Below are 14,033 nucleotides of genomic sequence, written 5' to 3' on the forward strand. Positions count from 1 at the left end.
ATTGGGAGAGCTGCTGGCGGGTGCATTTTACGATTACTAATCATTGGGGCACTTATCAGGCAATGACCATCAGTCTTCAGACAGATGCCAAAGAATTATTATCTCTCTTTAGAGCGCGCCCCCAGCTCTTCAACTCTCTCTCTCTCTCTTACGCCCACTCTCTTCTATATGCATAGGCGCCGCTCTTGCACTCCCTTTGCCAAGCGCTCTCTTTCTCCACGCTCAATCATTCGCACGTGCTCGAGGGTTAAACCGTTTTGTTCACGCTCAATTTGCATACATTTCATTTGTGGCCGCCTTTTGCTCTCTTTATAACCAGCATGTACCTGGCTCTCTCCCCCCCAGCTACCGCTGCCACTCACCTCCTTGGGCAAATATTCATTGCCTGATTTATATATTTGTCTCTTTTTTGGGGTTTCGGCTTTTGCGGTGTTCAAAGTGCACGGCTGGGTCACGTTTTTGATATTTCATTCAATCAAAACAAATTGCTGGCTGGGTCCAGCGACCATCGACCAGCAACCAGCGGCTCTTAAATAAATAAAAATACATAAACATAGCTTGAAAAAAACACAAGCCTAAATCCCCTCCAAACCAAAATCTCTGTCTTGCGGTTTGCTTTTTTTGCGGTTAAAATTTTTGTTCAGGTCGTTAGGCAAACGACCATAAAATATGCCTCAGATCATAAAAGCAACAAAATTAGATTAAACATCATAAAAATGTAAGTCTCCAGTCAATTAGATTCTAGATGAAATGTAACAGGGCGTGGGCGTTTGTGTGGGCGTGGCACTCGAAAGAGTTTTAAAATTGCCAATTCTTTTCGCCGGGCACTTTGCTAATTGACAATTTCCAGTCCGGTAACGGAAAAACTTTTGCTGTACGCGCTTCCTTCGCTTCGCTTTGGTTTGGTTTGGTTTTCTTTTCTATTCTTTTTCCTTGTTCGTAATAACCCTAAAGTCAGTCATTTCGTCTAAGCCATTAAAAAATTAATTGGCTGCCTGCCCTTCCAGGGCCAAGAACACGCCCCATACATCGCACTAATGCCGCTTTTAGCCAAGTTAAATGCTTCCCACCAAAAGCGCCAAAAGCAGCTACTCCCAACCAAAGCGAAGAGGAATGGCAACAAACACGAAAAAAGGGCTTGGCGTCGTCAGAGTTGTATCCGAAAAAACAAAACACATAAAGAGCGAAACAAGCAGAATGCTTCGAAAACCCTAAGAAAAACCAGAGAAAAGTTAAAAGCAAATGAAAAGAGTAAGGGAAAAGGTTAGCAATGGATATTAGAATGTGGAATGCTCTTAAAGGAGAGTTTTGATTGTGATTTGGCATATTATATGCATCATATTTCCCTACTTTATTATTTCCTTATTGTACTTCCCCGAGAGCAGTAGTTTTTATTTCAATGATTGCCAGAACAATTTCCATAATAATTATAATAAATTAATCAGCAGAACTCTCATGCTTGTCCTTTCTGCTAACAAACCAAATTAAGTATTAAGTAAGAAACTTCCCACAATCCCTTCCGTTTCTCATTACCCACTTCCCTAGCATAAAAAGTTAATATACCCTTTTGGCCCTTAGGGCATTTGAAAAGCGTTTAATCTTGCCACACAAACTTCTAATTTGTATTGCTTCGCTTTTGTTATTAGTAGCTTTACTTTTTTCTTGTTTCTATTTCTATTATTTTTCAACAGTTGTTGCTTTTGCCTGGCTCGTTTTGTTCGAGTGGCTTTTGTTGTTGTTTCGTTTTGTTTTGTTTTTTGCTGCCAATTGTGTGCCTGACCTTTTGTGGCGACTTCTCCAATTATGAACTATGGCTATCTCTTACGGCCATCGCTCACTCACTCGCTCACTCAATCATTGCAAGCTCAATTTGGCGTAATTTTGTTTTTGGATTTTGCTAAATTTGTTCCATTGCTCATTGTTGTTGTTATTATTTTTGGCGTGTGGGTTGAAGCTGACGCAAGCCACTGGGCTAAATATACAATAAATATGTACTATAGATTGCTTATAGATATTATATATGACTCCCCAGATATCTGTTGAGATAAGATTACAATTTTTGTGAATAATTCTTGCTTCCGGTGCTGGCAGTGGACGACCTTCCGGAACCTGAACAATTGCTATCAATTAGTGTGTGGCAAGTGAATCATTCATTCATAAATTCCTAATTGATAAGTCAAAAGGTTCTGATTAAGAGCAGACATGAATAGTTGATTGAGAGAATGAAAGAGTGAAGAAGGAGTAAGAGTAAGCGACAGCCATAGAGGTTCGAGCATTGCACTTTGAGTTTTCTTTCATTAAGTTGTTTGAGTCGCACGTTTCTCACATCATCAGCTGAAGTTGAAGTTGAAGTAAGGCATTTTTGTGCACTTCATTTATGAATGACAAGCCATGGCCCCAACTCCCAGTCCCTCTGCCCATCAGCGAGGGACCAAAAGCGCAAATGCAAACAGAAGCAGAGACCCTGCCCGGACAACCCTTAACCATACAGTGGAGTGCGCCCTGTGTGTCCTGCCAGACAGTGTGCAAAATTGTAATGAGTTGGAAATTTAATACCCAGAGAAGATTGCCATATGATGGGGGAGGCAGGCACTGCCACTGGTGCTGGTGCTGGTGCTGGACGGACTGCGGTAGGTCAGCCCAACGAAGCGCAAAGCAATTCAATTTTTCCCTCCACAAAACTCTTGAATTTTTCATCAATTTTCGCATTCAAATTAATTGAAATTGAAATAAAAAGCAGGGCGAATCACCAGACAGTCGGAAACTTACAGTTGGCGGCGGCTCACCTTGAACTTGATTTGACTTTTGCCCTGAACTACAGATTGTCGTCATTTGATTTGTCTAAGTTTTTGTGGGACTGAAATATAGTATAGAGAGAGAGCAGTTTCAGGCAGTTTTTCATATCAGGGAATTGCTGCTTCCGGCTTTGGGGCTACCCTCCACGACACAATGCGCAATTTCTCACAGATAAATCTTTTCAGTCGCAATTTATGGCACTCGTATTTATGATTATTTTTAGCTGTAGCAAAATCATGATCCCAATTTTTAAACATTTTCTTTCTCTCTCTCTTTGCAGTTCTTGCTGTCACTTCAGCTTCACCGGAAATGTAAGTTGCCACCGAAATAAAAAAATCACTTAACCCAATTTGCGTATTTTCCGTGCCAAAATTAAACTTGAAATTAAATTCTAGCTTTTATTGTGCAATTTTAATTATCATTAGCATTTCGAGTCACATGATCTTAAATTCCGTTTACGGCTCTAATAATAATTAGCAAGCAAACGAGTTGGAAACTCGTTAAAAAAATCCACAAATGTGTTTGCACTCTCAGAGTGCTATTGCCCCTCCTGCTCTCTCTCTCTCCCGCTCTGTGCTGGGACTACTTCTAATTGTAGTTTAACTCTCTGACATAATTTATGATGCTTCAAAGTTTTCCGCTTCTGTTGCTCTTTGTTTTTGGCTTTGGCCTTTGGAGTGTGTTTCCTCTTTTTTCTGCCACTTTTGCAGTTTTTTTGCGTTTCTTTCGTTCTACCTGCACTCCAAAATTCTGAGAACTTTTAAATTGTATATTGAATAGCCAAGCATAAAGAATTTTTCAAACTAAAATGGCACACAAGATTTATGAATGGAAGTGGAGATTTTTGATATGAAAATCATGTGAAAAGTACGCAAATATGTGGCTGAGAGTGGAGGAATTTTGCAAACATTTTTGCATTCATTTTGCTGAGATTTCAGCTCAGAAATTCTTATAGCTGTTGCTAGACCATTGTTGGAACTTTTTTTGGGTTCTAAAAGTGCTTTTAGTTCTTATATTTTTTCTCCTTTGACTGTGGCAACTGTTTCGCGCATACCCAAACTCCCCATTAAGTTGTGACATTGTCATTCAGTTTCCACTTCCACTGGGTGTCACCCTCCCCGTGGCTCGTATTTATTCCTTGTCAATATTTTCGCTTACTTTTTCTGTTTTGTTTTGTTTTGTTTGCTGCTTTTCCACTGATTGCACATGCAATTCTCGATTCTCGATGCTCATTACGAGCCCGTTCCGTTTATGCAATCGCATTGGCGTGTCAATCCCGTGTGTCGTTTATATAAATGGAAAGATGGTAGATCCGAGAGACACTTAGACCTGGACTCACTCATAATAGATATACAATAATAAAACTGTAAATGAGTGAGCAGTGTGTGTGCTAGTGTCACGTTGAATGGAATACAATAAAGCGGAAAAGAGGAGTCTCCAGTCTGTGGGGCGATTCTTTGGAACCGCACACATGGCTGACCTCTGGCACAGACATTCATCGCTGGGTTCTCTATGGTGGGAAACAAAACTTATGCATTGATATAAGAATTAAATATAATTGCGATGATGATGATGATGACGTTATTGTTGTTCAGCAAGTTGCATACTTAAGCGTGTTTATTTTTGTCTGTCAAAGTATTCGCTTTTTGCACACACTCCGCTCCGCTCTCTGCTGACATCATCCACTCAAATTGCAGGCTTCCATCATTTAAAGTCGGGTTTTATTTTTGCCACACACAAACCCTTTAAATAGCCAGTTTTTTAGCTAGTTTTATTTTGTTTTTAACTCTTCATTTATTAAGTTTCGCGCTCTGGGAGTGAGCAAGATTAATTAAACGCTTCATCTTTGATTTATGGTCGCGTCAATGTATTTTAGTTGGGTGGCCCATGGCCCAAACATTTACCCTGGGGAGCTTCCGAGTGCTTCCCTCATTTATGCCGAATTTTTATGCACAGTATTTGTATTTATTTATGTACAATCAAAGGCTGATTTAGCAAATACAAACATTGTTGCCATTTATGTCGTGTCTCTTTTTTTTTGTGCGCAAACCAATTTATTAAGGCTTAGCCAGACATTCGAGCCATAAATTGAATTTTGCGACGCGTGCCAGGCAGACAGGAGGACAGACCACAACAATTTCTGTAATTTTAAACACTTTTGCAGGGTATGAAAAGGAGTTTTGAGGGGAGTTTGTGGAGCAATGACTTTAGAGGCTTTTAATAAGAATAATCAGAAATAAGCTAGAAGACAAGAACTCATCTCTCAAGCTACTGAAACACCTAGAAACGTGCCACAAAACCTCTCTATCTAATGTGTATCAGCTATTCCACATATTTGCTACATTTGCAACATTCTTCTAGCCCACAGACAGGTGCAATTCAAGCCACTGCTGTTGGTGTTTTTGGTTTAGTTTTTCTTTTGTAACCCTGCCTGCCTGGCCTGCCTGCCGCAAAAATGCGTTTAGGCCGCCTCAATGCAATCGGGCAACAGCTTTTTTTTGTGCAAAAAGAAACAGTTGCGTAGCCTGGCTAAGCCCACAAGCTGCCGATGAACACAGATATCGCAAAAATTGGGTTAAGCAACCTGTACTGAATGGCAAACCAGGTGTCTGTCTCTATGCCTGCCTCTGTGTCTCTCTGTCTGCCTCTGTGTCTCTCTGTATCTGTCATCAGATCCACAATTTGTTTTTGTTTTTGCTGTTTCACTTTTTGCTCAATGAAAATGAAAGCAGGTCTCCTCCATGAGCAGCGTTGCCGGCAATCAAGAATACAAGTGGGTCGAAGATTTTCGCCTCGGCATGTGAAAGTGAAAATTGTGTGGAAAAGCTGACCAGCAGACACTGTGCTGAGCACCCGGCTGTAGGCCCTACTATTATTTCCTCCCGTATCTTCTCTCATTACTCACTAATTTGTTTATTTTGCTTTGCATTCATTACGCACTTCGCTTGGGTGTCGGTTGTCTGTTGCTCCAGTGAGGTGTCTGCTGTCTGCTGCCTGTCCCACTCAGGTGTCAACGTGGGAGAATATCGATGTGAAAGTCTGTGGCATTTGTGTCATGTTTTCCACTCCCAAAAAAGGATTAGCCAGAGCCAGAGCCAAACGCATTTGCATGACAAGCTGTCGGAAGCCGCCAGGCCAATCGATTCACGCAACATGCGCCGGCAGACAAGCCAGATTTGATTATACCAGTAACTGAGCAAACATACGGATAAACATGTGTCTATATATTTGTGTATTTGTGTATTTGTTTGCCATCGAAAGACAAATCACTTTTACCTGTTTCTGCCACTTGGGTTACATATCATCCACAGATATTGAGAGGCAGAGAGAGAGAGAGACGCTGATGCTGATGATGCTGGGGAGACCTGCGTTTGGGCGGTGTCCCTGGTTGATGTTGGCCTGAGACTTCACTTCACTTGTCTTGACTTTCTACCCTAACCAGTTTTTTAGGTTTTTCTGCTGATTTTTGTTGTTGCTGTTGTTTTTTCTCTGCAAAATTTATTGGTAATAATCATTTACAGTTTATACAAATTGCATGAACAATTTCGAGGCATAGCCAAGGCGAAAGTCGTCCAAATGGAATTGGAATTGGTATCGGAATTGGGTTTATATCTCTCTATCTATGAAACACATTCAATGAGCATTTCTTTCAACATACTTTTCGGTTAAGGCGTTGCCCGTGGAGTGTGTGGCACCTGGAACCTTAATTAAAGCCAAGTTTGCCGCTTTGGCACGAATTTCATGCGAATTGGCCACCGCATTGGGGGACTATCATTAGTCCGGATTGGGGCTCTGCTCTGGTCAATAATTGTGTAGATTATGGCTGCAGTGCGTCAGCGGCGGCTATGGAAATTATATGAAATTTGTATACAGAAAACGTCTGATAATGCTTATTGGGAATATTGATGGCATCTGTAGAGTTGAGTTGGAATTTCTTGCTTAAGATTATGAACAGAAGTGAGCAAATTTTAAGCCAAAAGAAAGACCATTTGAAGAAGTTTTTTTATGGCAAAGGCAGAGTAGGGCCACATAGAATTTTTTGCCATAAAAAAGTTTTCAATTTACTTCCTTAAAACAGGCAAAAAGTAAGACTAAAGACTGTAACCTGCATTGTGTAATACGAACTTAAATTATTGTCTAACTCGGACCCATTTTCATCAACTTCATTTGTAATATAATGCCGCCACCAAAATTTAAATACACTTCATCAAAAAATGCAAAGTTGACAACGCTTTATTTGCCTCATTTAATGATGCCCAAAAAAGAGGAAAACTTCGCTCACAACTTTACGCATCAAAGGAAAAAATAAATTAAAAAACCAGTTGGCTCCGCTTGACTCCCACAAATTTGATCAACCTTTCATTAAACATAGTTTTTGTGATGCGAGAAGTTGATCGCTTCTTTTTTTGCACCCAGTTTTTTTATGGCCCAGGCGACAGGAAAATGTAATAAACGACAGTTGCCATGGCACAAAAGCCAATATACAGAGGGGACAGTAGGGTGCAGGAGCAGCAGCAGCGGCAGTCCATTGTTTAAGCGGTGTCAATATGAAATACGCATAAATCTTTGTTGTTGCTGGAAGGAAGGAAGGAACAAAATGTAGGAAAAATACGAGCATATATATTTGCTCTACTTATTTTGCATAGATTGGGGGATGTCTGTTCAATGTTCCATATTCAGGGCATGTCACGTGATTTGATATGAAAGTCAAACTCAATATTTGACACCACATATACACACACAAATATATATGTATATACTTAACTGTAAATAAGTTCTATATACTCGTGGCCACATCAATAAATTCAAGGCTTGGCCCGGCAAAATTCGTTCTTCGCCCAAAAAAATGTTCTTTTCTTATCATTTCGTATCTGATTGGAATGCGACTTCGATTGGTTTTCTTTCTTACCTCCGATAAAGCTTTAACAAGTTTCTTTTTTTTGTCATTATGTGCCAAGCAAAAGAAAGGAATGTTTCCTGCCGTTTTGAGTTATGCGATTCCCTCCCAAAAAATCAGCAAAAAAAAAAGGAAAGATTATAACAAAACTTGTTTTCGGCGGCTTGGGGCTTGAGGCTTGCCAACAGGAAACACGCGACGTGAATCAGGTTTTTCTCTTTCCCTGATGATGATGATGTTGTGGCTGGTTGGCAGGTGACTGAGAACTTGTTCTCCTGTTCACACAGACCCGCTAAATGGAAAGTTCAGGGCGGCGTTTATCGGTAAAATACAAATGATTTTAATACGTACAAAAATTAATGCTAATTTCGCATTTGCAAAACAAACATTGGACGACCTTAGAAAAACAACTGAGGGACGAGCCGCCGTCGCAGTTATTTTGCACTTAAGATTCGTCTCACGTTTACAGTAAGCCTCAGCAAGGCCCTTGAACATCGGCAGTCTACAGTCTACATATATAATGTCTGTATAATCCCATTCCCATACCCAGCATGACATTTAAAATTTGACCAACACCATTCAATTGTTTGGCTGAATTGCATGCTAATTAGCCATTCCGAGTAGTGATTGATGGATGGATGGATAGCGGGTTGCTTGGCTTGTGGGAGTGACAGGCGAGGGGCTTAAGCGACTTACACACATTTTTTTGGCCAACTTACATGTACATTGAAATTCACACCCACCGACAATTGCTCTTGGATTCGGTTTTTTTATGGCCCGCAAAAAAAAATACAGTGTCGGGTTTCGGGGCTTTTGGCTTTCGGCAAAGTTTCGCTTTCAACATTTTTGAAGGTCTGCGCGAAGCAAAAGAAAAGAGTAGTTAATTGTACTTGGATAGGCCAGCATTGTGCCACCTGCATTGTCTGTCTTATATCTTATTTTATTTCTTTTTTCTTTTTGTTATAATTTTTTAGATTTTTTGTGATGTTGTTTTTATTGTAGGTGACAGGGGAGGCCAGCCAGCCGCACAATGAGATGATGGGCTTCGGGGGCGGCCCAAAAGAAAGTTATTTTTGTATCAAAGCAAAGCCTTGGCCGAGGCTCACTTGAGAGTGGGGAAGTTGGGCGTTATAAGTGTGATTTTTGGGAAATTTTGGAGCATCGGAAGTGGAGGTGTTTAAGCAGAGAATTATCAGATTTTGCCGGTAATTATTCAGCGATTTCTGGTAGCTTCGAGAGCAAGAAAATTTCAGCCAGCTGCCAACTAAAATTAACTCAAAATACTTGGAACTTCATGAAGCTGTAATTAACTTTATAATCTTCGTGCTTGTCCCACCCTGCAGCTCCCTGCAACTCCCCAAAGTTTACGGAAAATGCAATGCGACTCCAGCTAATTGTTTTTGTGGTTTTCTCTAGGAAATTTAAATAAAACCAAACGCACAGCGTACATAATTTGACAACAAAGAGACAACAAATCAAAGAAAGAGCCAAGAGAGTGAAGGGGTGTGGGGTGTGGGGGTTGGGGGAACACTGAGGTGTCCGAATAGGTGACTCTCGCCTTGTGTCCATAAAACATAATGTTTGGACTTGACTTTCACTCTTCCGCGGGCAGCAGCAGCACCACCACTGGGCATCCATCTGTGTGGTATTTTGTGTTGTGGTTTCTTTTGGTCAACAGAGCGAGCATTGATCTTTCTCTCCTTTCCCCTCTGGTTAGAGCATTTTGGCCGTGTCCAAAACCGCAAAGGGTAGGAAACTTTTGCTGCGGAATTTCACTTTTGTTTTCGGTACATCAAAAAAAAGAGTTTGTGTTGTTTGATCACTTTGATTAACATAAATTTTTGTTGTTTTGTTATTTGATTTTGATTTGCCATTTAATTGGACAACAATGGACGGCACGGCACGCCACCACACGACACGTCCGACCATTTAGTCAGTTCATCAATCACTCCAGTCACTCCATCCTCTCGTCCGTCCGTCAATCAATCGTCATCATTATTGTCAAACCATAAAGAAAAATTGGTTTCTGTTTCGTGGGGGGAGAGGATTTTCGCATTTTAATCTGTTTTCAATTTTGCATTTTGGATTTTCGCTGAAGCTGCTGCAATTAGCAACAAATTTGTAACCAGTTTGTGCAGCAGTGGCACCAGCTGATGCTGCATGCCACATCCATCAGGCAGACACATTTTGGCTACCGAAGTTTTCCAGGGGTGTGGGGTAAAAGTTCTCTTATATTTTAAGCAGCTCCGAAGGCAAAAGTTACAGCAGACAGGTTCTGGGTATGTTAATTTTTGATGCCCTGTATGAAAGTCTTTCTGGTTTTGGAGTAGAATTTATCTATGGAATCAGGGAAAGAGCAGCCACAGCGGATATCCCATTGCCAGGGTATCCAGCACTTAATGCCCTTCCAAAAGCTTCACTTTCCTGGCTTCTACTCCGTCTATTCCCCTCTCCACATATTGCAACATTTGACGTTGACTGGTCTGTGGATTGTCTTGGTTTTTGGCTTCTCTCGTCTTGGCCTGGCCTGGCCTGGCACAGAAACTCATTATAATGCCTGCACAAATGTGAACAGTCAGGCTCTCAGAGAGCCCCCCTCCATCCACCTCCCACTTCGTGTCATTGTAATGGCAAAACTTTGCTGTTGTTGGAGCTTTTTCGGGTTGTTTGTTGCATTCGGCGCGTTGACAACAAATGGCACTAAATTTTTGCCATTGCATAATAAACTCTCTGCCGCTGCTGCGCTGCCACGCTGCCACGTTGATGATGCTTTCATGCTGCAGATGGATGAAGAAGGGTCTCTGGTCTCTGGTCTCCAGTCTCCAGTCTTTGGTGTGGGGTGCAGTTCAGTGGAGTTGGGAAACTATAGAGACAATAACTTTTCTTATGATGCCATTTTTCACGTGGAAAACTTGAGTCGTCTGCTGTGAGAAATTGCAGATGGAGAAGAGCTTGCAGGGGGATGTGAATGGAGGAGAGGATGTGGTGTACAGCGAAGTAAAGTCACCAAAAATCAGAGGGGGGAGCAGGCGGATGAGCATGGACGGACAGCGCTTCCTCATTGATTCAGTTTTTTGCTGGATTGGTGGTTGGTGGCAACAGATTTAGCGATGGATAAATGAGATTATTCATTCAATTTCATGGCTAGAAAATGTACAAAAAAGTTAAAGAGTTTTTACACAAGAAGCAGAAGAGTTTGCCCAGGGGTTAATATTAATAGACTCTATTGAAGATTGTAGAAGATCTTGAATGCATTTTACTTATTGAATGTGATCTTTCAATATATTTAGGTAAAGTATTTAATATATTTTGAATTGTGAGTTGCATTTTCTACTTTCTGTCACATCTTTCATTGACTTTTATAGCTTACAGAACCATCTCTTATCTTGTTTCTCCTTGTCTTATATGTTACTCGTTATTATTCCATCACAGCTCTTTAAAATCACATCCCACCTGTCAAGCACTCTCTCTCTCCCTTCTTCATTTAGCTTTCGATTAAGTTAACCCTTCCCAGAACTTAAACTTGGCACAAACTTCTATAATAAACTTGGCTGACAAATATATTTAACTCAACTTGTGACCACAGGCAGCTACAATGTCCCTCCACCAGCACCAGCTACACTTACCCCTCTAGACAGTCCCTCCCTCTCCTGCTTTGCCACACACATCACTGCACTTGAACACAGCCCGAGCAACACTGAACACTGAAGTTTTCTTCCGCTGGAAGGACAGAGAAGGGGCCAAGATTGAGGACTGAGGGACTGAAGTCTGATGTCTGTGGAAACTGTATCACCAAGTTAACATTCTCTCTTGGCTTGTAAATGGGCCGAAGCTGAACATGTCGTATATTAACCGAACTAACGATATGCGAGGAGAAGTACCCGTACGCATCTACCGCCACCACAACTTGTGTGTGCTGTGTGTGTGCTGTGTGTGTGCCCCCTGGAGCGTTGCTTCTGACCCAAGCACAGCCACTGTGGTGGTTATGTAAGATTCATAGTTTCGGAAAAAGGAGTGATTGTGTTTTGCGTGTGTGTGTGGGGGAGTGGGGGAGTGGAAGCGTACTTCAAGTTAACCTCTAATTGCCATTGCCCCAAGTGCAACTGAGCAGCAATATGCTGCTCATTTTTCTGTTACATATATCAGGGCAGACCCTACAGAGCGGGAGGGCGGTGTCCCTTTTCACAGGCTAATCAAATGTTACATGCAACGTTGAAGCAGTTTTTATTGTACTTTGCCGCAGGGCCAACAGCCATCGACCAACCGCCCCTCTGTCACATACTGCTACAAGTACCTTTCTCTATATATATCTACTCTGTATGGTAGGATATAGAAGTTGATGTTGTCATTTGGCTGCCTTTGTTGGGCGGGTAGCCATGGATGAGTGGAGGAGGATGAGTGTTTGTGTAGCTGGGTTTATCCCATTGATCTGATGATGACTAGCCCAAAGGCAATACCCGCAGGCTATCGAGCGAGATTCTAACAATTGGATTACACTGCCAATGTAGGGGTATGTGGAATATAGAGAGAGATTTGTAGGGGATTATAAAAGAAGCTTAAGAAAATGATACCAGTAGGTGAATTAATTTATTTAAATATTTACAATAATTTTCTCTGAATTTATAGATATAAAATTCAACTCCCACAATGTCAAATCATCCTCTGAAACCCTCTGCAACCCTCTGTAAAACTCTCCTGAAAGCGAAAGAGTACTTCAACTTCATTATGACAGAATATGTGGCTGCCCTTCGTGGCTCCCCTTGTGTGTCTCCCCTTTTGCGGCTCTTCTTGTGTATCCCTCCTACACCCTGAACAAACTTTAACTTTATTTACGTGCTTGATTAGAAGCAGGGAGAAACGGCAACCTAGCCCGTTGGGCTCTTTTCTGTTTTGTGTTATTTAGCGACGCTATCAATCTGATGTCCCCACATGTGCCACAGCCCCAGCCCCTGCCACAAGTCCCTGCTAATACCCTTTGGCGTCATAGAGGTGTAGACACACGATCTACTTTCCTTATCATTGTGCAAGCGCAAACTTAATTGAACAGCATTTGACATAGTTTAAGGCAAAAGAGAGGAAAACATAACCATTGAGTGGGAAGGGGAATGGGTTCTAGGAGGGTTTCTATGGTGTTCCTTCGTTTTAGATTGAAAATTGCCTTTGTTGTTTGGGCGAAAATTAGTTTCACTTGTGACCCGTGGCTGCATAAATTGCGCATCATTTGGCGGCAGACAATTCGTGTGACATGAAAACCCAGACCAGGAGACAAAAAAACGACCCTGGATTATGCTGGGAGATGGCTCTGTTCCGCAGCTCACCTCCTGCCACCCATTCCCTGTTCCCAGCTGTCCCTGCTGTTCGCGCGAAATCCAAATGTCACGCCAGAAAACCAGCAAACAGCAGTTGAAGCTGCTTTCCACTGATTGCGAAAATCATGCCGACAAGAGAGAGAGAGAAAAAAGTGTTGCCAGAATGTGGCATGTGACAGGGCAGATCTCCAGCGGCAGTCTGCACCCAATGTTGCAGCTGCAACTGCAGGCAGCATGCAACCAACTGCAGTCGGGAGTCTGCGGGAGTGAAGTCGCTAAAGCTTTGCCATTTGCAATCCCCAACAGCAGTAGGGGACAGCAGGGACAACTCCAACCAGCATCTCTCATCCAAAAGTGAAATTTTGTCAATGCATCTCTGGATGTGGCTTAAGGGTTTCCGCCAGTTTCGGGGATAGATGCGACTGGCTGTGAGTGCTGGGAGTGCTGTGTTGCGGGAAGCTGAAAAGGGTTAGGCTTTGAGTTATGAGAAGCAGAAGGAGCCGCCAGAGAAGTAAAATTAGAGAAGGCAACGAGCGGCAAAGGAGTTGCGGGACACTGCCAAAGTGAATGCGAGAGCAGGCGGTGGGTAATAGATATGACTGCAACCGGAATCAAAGGCAATCCAAAAGGTTATCCGGTTCATGGAATGATAGTTCATATTAGAGCAGAAATGCTAATCGAATTTCATGACTTAAAGGGAACACTTTCTGATGCAGGAAAAGTATTCGACTGTAGTTCCTAGGGCTGGCACATATGGGAGGCAAATATAACGAGCGGGAACGTAGTGAGACGCAGCAAGAGCCGTGGCTCTACCTTGACAATCGATACTCAGTATTTTCAACGAAATCAAGAGCACAGTTGCAGTTTTTCTGGTATTTTTGTTTGACTAAAATATAATTCTCACATAAATTCCTTTCCTTTAGAATATTATATTTTATTTTGAATACTTTTACAATTTTTTAAGCTAATGCTTCACTTCTCAGCTAGCTCTTGTAGAGCACATCTGTACTTATAGCTTGTTATATTCCACT

General features: G+C 41.8%; 1 protein-coding gene across 1 annotated transcript in view; it reads left to right on the top strand.

Annotated features, from left to right (window-relative positions):
• LOC117900584 overlaps nt 1–14,033 on the top strand; it is a 47,577-nt gene that overhangs the window by 15,819 nt on the left and 17,725 nt on the right. Inside the window, exon 2 of the mRNA XM_034810994.1 lies at nt 3,077–3,107. The gene's annotated coding sequence lies outside the window, so the exon portion shown is untranslated. The remainder of the gene's footprint in view (nt 1–3,076; nt 3,108–14,033) is intronic.

This window comes from Drosophila subobscura, chromosome U, assembly GCF_008121235.1.
Source record: "Drosophila subobscura isolate 14011-0131.10 chromosome U, UCBerk_Dsub_1.0, whole genome shotgun sequence".
Classification (NCBI taxonomy): Eukaryota; Metazoa; Arthropoda; class Insecta; order Diptera; family Drosophilidae; genus Drosophila; species Drosophila subobscura.